This window comes from Watersipora subatra, chromosome 7 (genome assembly GCF_963576615.1).
Source record: "Watersipora subatra chromosome 7, tzWatSuba1.1, whole genome shotgun sequence".
Lineage (NCBI taxonomy): Eukaryota > Metazoa > Bryozoa > Gymnolaemata > Cheilostomatida > Watersiporidae > Watersipora > Watersipora subatra.
In genome coordinates, this window is record NC_088714.1 from 28,531,922 (window position 1) to 28,542,069 (window position 10,148).

A 10,148-nucleotide genomic window follows, 5' to 3' on the forward strand; every position below is an offset into this window, starting at 1 on the left:
GTAGTAGTAGTATAGTAGTAGTAATAGTATTAGTAGTGGTAGTAGAAGTAGTAGTAGCATTAGTAGTAGTATTTGTAGTAGTAGTAGTGGTAGTAGTAGTAGTAATAGTACTACTAGTAGTAGTAGTAGTAGTATCAGTAGTAGTAGGGGTAGTAGTAGTAGGAGTAGTAGTAGTAGTAGTAATACTAGTAGTAGGAAAAGTAGGAAAAGCAGTAGTAGTGAGACTATTGCTTTTCAATAAATCTTTAATTGCTCATTTTGTAAGAAAACAAATATAACAACTCTCTTTGTTTCTTAGAACACCCATCAGTTGCATCTATTTCATTTTATCACACAAGTATACCTATCTGGAAAATCTAACGGCAAAGCATCTAAATCAGGGCTAGCTGCAGAGTCGGCAAAGGGATCGCTGGCATGACCAGACCGAGTTTCAGCACAGCAGAAGACTCAGTCATTAATGAGCCAGCTCAGTTTGCTGAGCTCATTAAACAAAGGACTGACCATTCAAGTCTAAAAAGAGGGCAGAGCCTATTAAGCCAACTTAATTAAAAGTTGTCCACTGAAAACTTCATTACGAGTATGAACAACATTACCTTCTTCTTGCTGGTTATCTTTTTTAGAAAAAGGAAGAGACAGTCGGGGAGGTGGTGTTGGGGCCTATGCGTGCTGTGGCATTGCAGAGAGCGTGGAGACGGACCCGGTGGGCATATCTGGCACAGAGTCTTTGGCTATCAGGTTGCTTGGCAGAATCTTTAGCAATTTAGCAGGTGATCTTGTTATCAAAGTAGTCTACCGCCAACCGAGTTTTAATATTAATGAATTTCTGGATGACCTGGAGCATTATTTTTACACAACAAAAGCCTTAAACCTTCATGTATTTTTGGGTGACATTAATATCGACATGCTGAACAAAACAGGGACTAGCGATGAATATAAAAGTATCCTTGCAACTGCAAGTCATTGTAGTTTAATTAATATTTCCACTCTAATTGAGCCATGTTTAGATTATATCTGTGTAAACTTTTGCGGAAAAGATTTTTCATCAGGAACAAATACTACTACCAAATCAGACCATCTTCCGACCTTGGCCTTGATTGAAAATATCACTAATAATTCTATCAAAAATTTTTGATACTTAATGGACCTCAAACATTTTAAAGAGAACAAACTTTTAGCAGATTGTCTTAACACAGATTGGTACAAACTTGTCTGCTTTCAGGCTGATGTAAATACTATGTATGTCTTAACACAGATTGGTACAAGCTTGTCTGCTCTCATGCTGATGTAAATACTGTGTATGTCTTAACACAGATTGGTACAAGCTTGTCTGCTCTCATACTGATGTAAATACTATGTATGTCTTAACACAGATTGGTACAAGCTTGTCTGCTCTCATGCTGATGTAAATACTGTGTATGTCTTAACACAGATTGGTACAAGCTTGTCTGCTCTCATACTGATGTAAATACTATGTATGTCTTAACACAGATTGGTACAAGCTTGTCCACTCTCATGCTGATGTAAATACTATGTATTTCTTAACACAGATTGGTACAAGCTTGTCCACTCTCATGCTGATGTAAATACTATGTATGTCTTAACACAGATTGGTACAAGCTTGTCCACTCTCATACTGATGTAAATACTGTGTATGTCTTAAAACAGATTGGTACAAGCTTTTCCACTCTCATACTGATGTAAATACTGTGTATGTCTTAACACAGATTGGTATAAGATTATCTGCTCTCACACTGATGTAAATACTGTGTATGTCTTAACAGAAATTGGTACAAGCTTGTCCACTTTCATACTGATGTAAATGCTGTGTATGTCTTAACACAGATTGGTACAAGCTTGTCCACTCTCATCCTGATGTAAATACTATGTATGTCTTAACACAGATTGGTACAAGCTTGTCCACTCTCATGCTGATGTAAATACTATGTACGATGAACTTTCGTGCAAATTTCAATCAATATGTGATAAGCCTCTTTTAAAACTATCCAACGTCCTCAAGACAACAAAAATATAAAAACCTTGAATAAAAGATTAAATTTTATTAGTGCTCAGAAAAAAGAAAATTTAAACATCTTTAAATTCCCCTTTAAATACAATATTGGAACAAAAATTCAAATTTTTTTCGAAAGTTGGTAAACAAAAGAATACGTAATGCAAAATCCATGTATTTTAAAAATTTTCTAAACTCAGCAGGGAATTCCAAAACACACTGGCAATTTTTAAATCAGCAATTAAGAAAATCAACAACATGTAGCGGTGCTCCAAAATAAATTATTTACAACACTGCCGAATTTAAGAACCAACAAGAGATAGCCAATTGTTTTAACCAATATTTTACATCCATTGGAGCTACATTAGCCCAGACCTTCCAACAGTACCTCAGGTATGCGGGACAATGTGGAAAATGTTAATATGTTACCAACAGACCTGCAGTTTCAGTTCAGCAGTGTTGGTAGGGATTATGTTGAAAATTTGTTGTGTGGGCTAAATGCAAATAAAGCTACGTATAGGATTAGATTCATTTCCCGACAAACTTGTGAAAGTTGCAAAACCTGCTTTAGCTTATCCTCCAGCTCATATTATAAACACAAGCTTACAATTAGGTATATTCCCTGATAGCCTTAAAATAGCAAAAGTTAAACATTTGTTTAAGAAGGGTTCACCAAAGCTTTTATCAAATTATAGACCAACATCCATATTGCCAGTTTTTAGTAAAATCTTTGAGAAAGTTGCTAATGCGCAAATATGCCAATATTTGGAAAATAACAGCATTTTTACTACACAACAATTTGGTTTTAAAAAAGATCAAAACACTAGCCAAGCATTACTTGAGCTCACAAATAAAGTTTTATCGGCAATGAATAATGGCAGAGCAGTATTAGGTATCTTTTTTTGATTTTAGTAAGGCTTTTGGCACTATTGACCAAAATGAACTCATTCACAAATTAAAATATATTCATTTTTTATTGTCTTCTATTCACTGGATAAAAAACTACTTGGAATATAGAAAGCAAGTAACCTTTATAGAAAACTATAAATCTAGCTTTTCAAGTATAAATTGCGGCATTCCTCAAGGTTCTATATTGGATCCAACCTTATTCTTAATATAATAATATTAATGATCTTGTGTTATCTACTAATCATCTAAAACCTATACTATATGCTGACAACACAAATTTATTTTTGAGTCGTTACAATTTGAATAATGACATTGATATAGTCAATAATGAACTTAAAAAAATTGAATAATTGTGTAATACAAATAAATTAACTGTAAACATGGACAAAACAAAGTACATTGAAATGAGAAACCTTCCACAGACAATTAAATTAGAAGAATCTATAAACTTATTCAATTCAGAATTGAGAAAAACATCTTCAATCATATTTTTAAGAAATCATTTGGACATCTACCTGATATAGGACACGCACATCAATAAAATATATAAGCAGGTAGGATCTATTTCAGGCCTGATTAGTAGATGTGCTAAATCTTTACCTAGAAGTATTATGAAACTAATATACAATACATTTATTGACTCAAAAATTAATTACTGTCTTGAGTCCTGAAGAAATGGTCTGTTTTGTTATTTAAAAAATTCTAATATCACAAAGCATCTAATGAGCGTAATATTTAATAAACCACCACTAACTTCATCTCGGTCCATGTTTGTTCAGCGGTCTGTGTAGCCTGCTGACAAACTTTATCAATATAAAATTCTCTTGATAGTTCATTCAAAATTTTATTCAAGTGATGACAAAACAAAGAAAGATTCACACTATAACACCAGATTTTTAGAAACCAACCTACCTATGCCATTCTTTTATACTGCTTCAGATCAAAAAACAATCGAATACAGAGTACCATTACAGTGGAACAGTCTTCCAATAGACTTACGCACAAACCTCTGCTTGTACTAGTTTTTTAGTTATGACTATACTGGCTATATAAGGAGAAGTTCTTAGAGAAGAGTCAATCAGAGACAGCGGCGATCCCTGTGCATGTAGGTTTTTGTACACATAAACTAACTTCATGCATTTACATATATATTTTTAAAGGTATATTTGCATTGGTGAAACAGGCAGTGTATTTATTCTTGTAGAGTATAGATCAAGACAGGTAAACAAGCAGTCTTGCTGTATCCTTGGCATGAGTTCAGAAATGCTGAGAGTTGACTCACCTAGTCTCAAATAAAAGCGTTTATTAATTTTTGAGATTATAAAATAGTTTTCTTTGAGTGATATGTAAGGTTTTCCAAGCAAACTCGGAGTTGCCCCCTCCCATTTCAAAAGTGCTTTCTAACACAGAAATGTGCAAACACATAGGTGTAGAAACATTATAATTGATTTCAGCATAAATTACAACTATGAAACATCTTTGTTTGAGTAGTCCACCCTCTGAAGGAAAAAGCCAAAAGATAAGCTTATGTTTCTGCTCTACTAGTAAAATAACCAGCAGTTTTCTTTACAATATTTTGGGTGCTGCAAAAGGGGGTTATTAAAGGCAAAGACATATAATAACTTTTTGGGCAAGTATTGTAAACATCAAGCCAAGGTGTTTAATTTTTTTTTCGTTCGTAATTGTGGTATTTACATTGCAAGTATTAATTTCTGTCATATTCCTAGATATGACAGCTTTTACTGGCTAAAACTGACATCTTTCAATTTTTAGTTGTATAAAATACTAGCTGTACTGCCTGGCATTGCCCGAGTAATAAAAGAGTCTTTGGGAAACTTTTTATTTGTATTTAACATACAAAAACATTTGCCATTCTAAATTGTAAACTACATATCATGAGAAAATTGTTTTTGTAGCTAAAATAAATTAAGAGAAAAAATAAAAACAACTGTAAAGTTTTCAAACTTTGTAAAACAAGTGTAAATTTTAAAACTTCATATTATAGAAAGTATGTTTTGTGCAAGTCAATCTAATAGAAAAAAACTATTAAAGGTTCTGGGTGTAAATGTGAAATAATTAGTAAGTAATAGCTGAATTCAGTCTAATGCGGAAAATGATATTGCCTAGATCTTAATAACTACAGCTTGGCTCACCAACAGACATACAACCAACTTTGAGAAATATATGCATGTATATAGAAGATTGAGAAATGGGCATTATTCCATAAAGTGCAAGGAAACTTAAAAGAAAGTTATCATATTAAACAGCATCCTAATTAAAAAAATAATGTCAACACTTTTGTAAGTTTCTAAGGTAATATCACTTTGTGACTAAAATAACTGCAAAACTGAAACAATCATAAAAACCATATCATAGGTCTATTATGTATAAAAGTCTACTATTGTAGGATTTTTTATATAGTGAGATATTACAGGTAGTTTTCAGCTTAATTGGTGTTAGACACTAGACTTTTACACGTTTCTCCTTTTTCAGTATTCATTTCTAAATTTTATTTATCTCCCATTGCAGCTACTTCTCCTAATCATGTTCATGGTAATCCTGAAAACTTACTGCATCTATTCAACCACAATTCATCATTGAATTACATTATCATAGTACAACTACTCTTGGTTATGCTTCTTATTTTTGTAAAAATGGTACAGTTTCTGTTTTACAACCATCTACCTCTGATTTACTTTGTTTGTAAGACATTCTCATACTGATTATATTCCTCATTTTTGTAAAATAGTTGCTGCTTCTTTTTTACCTTTATATTACATTCTAGTAATCTTTCTGATGCTTTTACTAAAAGGTTTTTTGGCATAACCAATACTTGCACTGTTATAGCTAATTTAAAGGTTGATTTGCAACAAAATTCACATTACAGTTATTTAATATCAAAAGATTCACCATGTCTTACTCTGTTGTGTTGTAGGTGCCAAATATGTGGAAAAGATACTACAAGGTCTTAAAAGCTCAAAAACGAAAAGCCGCCGTAGATTGGAATCTCTTTATTTCTCTGACGTAGTCATGATATTTATTTATTGTCTTGTCACAGATGTTCTCACGTAAATTGAAAGGCCAATAAATAGCTCAATATAAAACTTATCATAGCACTAGTTTATGACAAACACTTCGGGTTTTACCAAAGACCCGTATCAAACATAGATGCTCGCCACTTTACAGTTTTGTTTCGGCCTAATCTAATTGGCAAGTCGTAATCTGATCATGTGACACAATAATTCGCAAATAATTTTTGCAACACTTTTCGATTATCACAGGTGACCAACAGGCTCGTCATGATCATCAGACAATGATATGTACTCCTTCGAGGTAAGGCTAATAAATTAAATGAATTTCACGGCATGTTATAAGATATCACTGCTAAAAGTGACAGCATTTACAATGACGATAAAACAGACGTGTAAGAACAATAGACATGGTTTTATTGAATGCGTGAAGTACATTTGTGAAAATATTTCGACAAATAAGATTGCATGAAAGTGTAAACAGAAACCATCTAACACAGCTACATAACATTTGAGCCGTTTTGGAAAGATAATCCAAACTGCGGCGGTCTCGTGTGGCTGCGATTAACTGTTTGTTTTTTAGCTTTTAAAAGCTTGTAATCACCTTTCCACATATTTTGCACCTACAACACAACATAGTAAGACATGGTGAATCTTTTGATACCAAACAACTGTAATGTGAATTTTGTTGCAAGTCAACCTTTAATGCTTATTGAAACATATGAATGCTTCTAAAATTACAAATGAAAATGACCGCGCAAAGAAAGCTTCATTTGTATTCATAGTTTTCTTCTCAGATTTGTATGCAGTGTGAAAATGGTATAAACATTACCAAAGAGGCAATATTTATGCTTATAATATTAATGTAGCTAATGTTAATGTAGCTTAATATCATTAAATGGTTACAATTGCTACTTACAATAATTTTGTTTAGTTTACTAAGATAACAAAATTCTTATTCATTCAAAGTTGGCTTTTTCTTGTCAAATAGCAATTTTGATAGTTGCTCAGGTGTATTCTAGTTTGATGTGGCTTTTTCTTATGCTTGTATTTGTGTTTTCAAAGTACCTTTCTGTTATTCATTGACTCATAAATTTCTGTGCACAGTTTGCTCAAAAATATTGCATGAGTGTAGGCTCAGTTGTACATCATTCTTGTAAAAGTTTGTAGCTACTGGTCAAACTAGGGGCTGCTCCACTGTTTTTTTATAATTTTTCTCAATAATATGTTAATAATTAATCAATAGGTGTTTTAATAATTTATTCATCATTATTTACAGCATAAGCCTTTATCAATCATTTTAAATTGAAATGTTTAAATAATACTATTAATATTGAATAACAACATTACTTGTACATGTAGCATAATAATTAGCTACTTTGCAGAAGTTGCCTGTCAAGCTGAGGAATAAGTCTTATTTTTATGGTTTCTTTGAAGCATTTTGGTTTACACTGCAAATTTAAATTTGTTCAAATGTTTAAAAAAATTTTGTTTAGTTTTGGCCTCACTTTCAAACCAGTATTAATGCACAAAATCTAACATGGAAGAGAAGGTCGTAAGCCACAAGTGTCTAAAGACACTATAATAAGTATATTAGAAATAAAAATACCTTATTAGAATTGTCAAGAAGTTATATCACCAGCGTACTCTAAAGCCTTAAAAATAATACTATATTCACTCTAAAATCATGGTGATAAGAAATTTGGCATCACTTATGCACAAATATTACTTTGCACTAGGTTGCCACGCCAAATGAAACACTATATTCTGTCTCCCACAATTTAAAATGTGAACTAAATAAGTACGAGTTGATTATTTGTTCAAATAGTTCAAGGTTGCTGAAAGCTCTCTAATTTTTTATAAAGATCGCAGTTCACATAAGCCTACCAGAGACAGGAAAAGGCTATAATTATTGTAAAGATTTAATAGATTTTGAAGTATTGTGCATGTTAATTGTTGATACGTGTTTATCTGTATGAGGAAAAACTCTAATAATAACTAATGAGCAAATGATATTGCAGGTAAATAGCAGGTGAATAGCTGGTAAACAGCGTTTAGCACAGCTGAAGCTGAGCACAGCTGCTATACTTCAAGAACTTCAGTTTTAAGGGGTGAGATTTAGATCAATATTTTCTTCAGAGATAATTTGACAATATCAAGCCAGTGCTTTCTTCATGTGAAAACCAAAGTTAAAGCCAAATGAGTTAACACATGGATTTTCGCCATAGAATTAAATTAGCAACGAAGTTTGCGAACATTTCAACATAATTACAGATTACAAATCAAATCGTAGAAAAATTTAAATTAGATGAAATCAATTGGATGGCATAACATTTAATGGTGATAGTTTGTGGTAATTTTGAAACTAAAAGTTGTACTAATACCTGAAACCTTGAATACTTTGAAAATACCTTGAAATTTTCGACTTTAAAATTGTCTTACCTTTGTGGTATGATTCATTAAACTTTAATAGTCAAAGGTTTGTTTGCTCTTGAGTGCTCTAATTTGTTGATCCTGTAAACTGGTCATTTTTATATTAAATGTGTTTGTTTACTTGGAGTGATGCCGGCACAATGGCTTGTATTACTATATAATAATTTATAAGCAATATCAATATTTGCTCAGTAAAATTCAGCTTGTATGCTTGGCGGGGGTAAAAAGCTAAATGACAATAAGTTTTTATTCAGTATTTTTAAGTAGCAACTGCCATCTATTGACTTTCCAAAAGCGCATTCATAAAGTAGAATTAAAATATTAGATGTGTCCTTAACCCAAAACTATCCCGTTTGCATTGCTTTGGGTGAAACAATTAATTAAAATACTTTTCATTCAGTCGGTGCTTGTCAATATGACACATTGAATAGAGAGCAATCTTGCTCCACATTTGTTTAGTCACTTCCCATTTTATACCCGGCTTAGAGTAGTAAGCTCAAGGCTATAAGTTCTAAATTATTAAAATTTAACACGTAACTAAATCTTTAATATCATTTATAATCTGGAAGTAAAACAGGCCTAATGCATCTATGATGTTAGTGGGAGGCTTTGTAAACTACTCTATATACGTACGTTGCTCCTTTCATGTATTTCAATGTGGCTGCCTAGTGCACTAGTGGTCCAGTGGCACGCCTACCTTTCACTAATTTCAGAATGATTTGTCTTATCTTTAACTTTGTATATCTCCCAACAACCCTTTGCCAAATCTACTTAACCAAGCATCTCTCTTCTTTATCTTTTGCCACAAAAAACGGTAGACAGAATCACCACAGCTACAACTAAAACGGCCTAAAAATATTGAGTAAAAGTTATATAAATTTTTTTTTACATATAGATGTATTCACTAAGAGCTCATACAAAAATGTTCATTAAATTATTTGTACTGTTAATTGAACAAAATGTGACTCACGCTGTTTTGCTATTTCATCATTAAACCGTAGGCCTACTACCGTTCTTGTAAAGCTGGTAAATATCTTACTTAGCAGGCTTTGAAAGAGTTATTGTCGGTAATGTACTTACCAGTCCTTTATTTTAGTACTATTTTGTTATTAGTGGGGAACTGGATTATTAGTAGCTAAAAAAGCATTTTGTTAGACAAACCATATGTAACGTGATTTCTACTGTGATGTTATAATAACAACAACCATTTCTATTACTGTTGCTTCATATGATGGATGTAGCTTTGTTATAGCTACACCATGTTCATATAGAGATCACTTCTGGAAATCTTTTAGTCAGATACAGTAACTAAATTGATATTGATGTTAGATTGTAAGCAATGTAGAGAAATTCTTGTTAGTCTTATATCAATATTGAACTTTTGTATTTAAACTACAGGGCACCCTCGAGATACGATGTTGATCCATTCCAAGGTTGGCATTGTATAGTGAAAAAATCGTATGTAGGGGGTATAGAAACAGCTATTGTAATTATACAATGCAAAATAAAAATAGTAAAAATCGTTCAAAATTTTATAAAAATGCTGTACATATTGAAAATTAGTAACAAAATAATATGTTAACTTTAGTAACGATAGTTACCTACAGTAGCTGCATTGTATTAAGTGCACCTAGCAAATATAAACTGCAATACTGTAAAATGCAACATCATAATGTCTGTACCAAGTGCAGTATGTATAATAAAATGTTCTCACCTTTAAGACGTACGTATAACATAAACTTTCAGTCCACTTCAAATAAGTTTAGCTT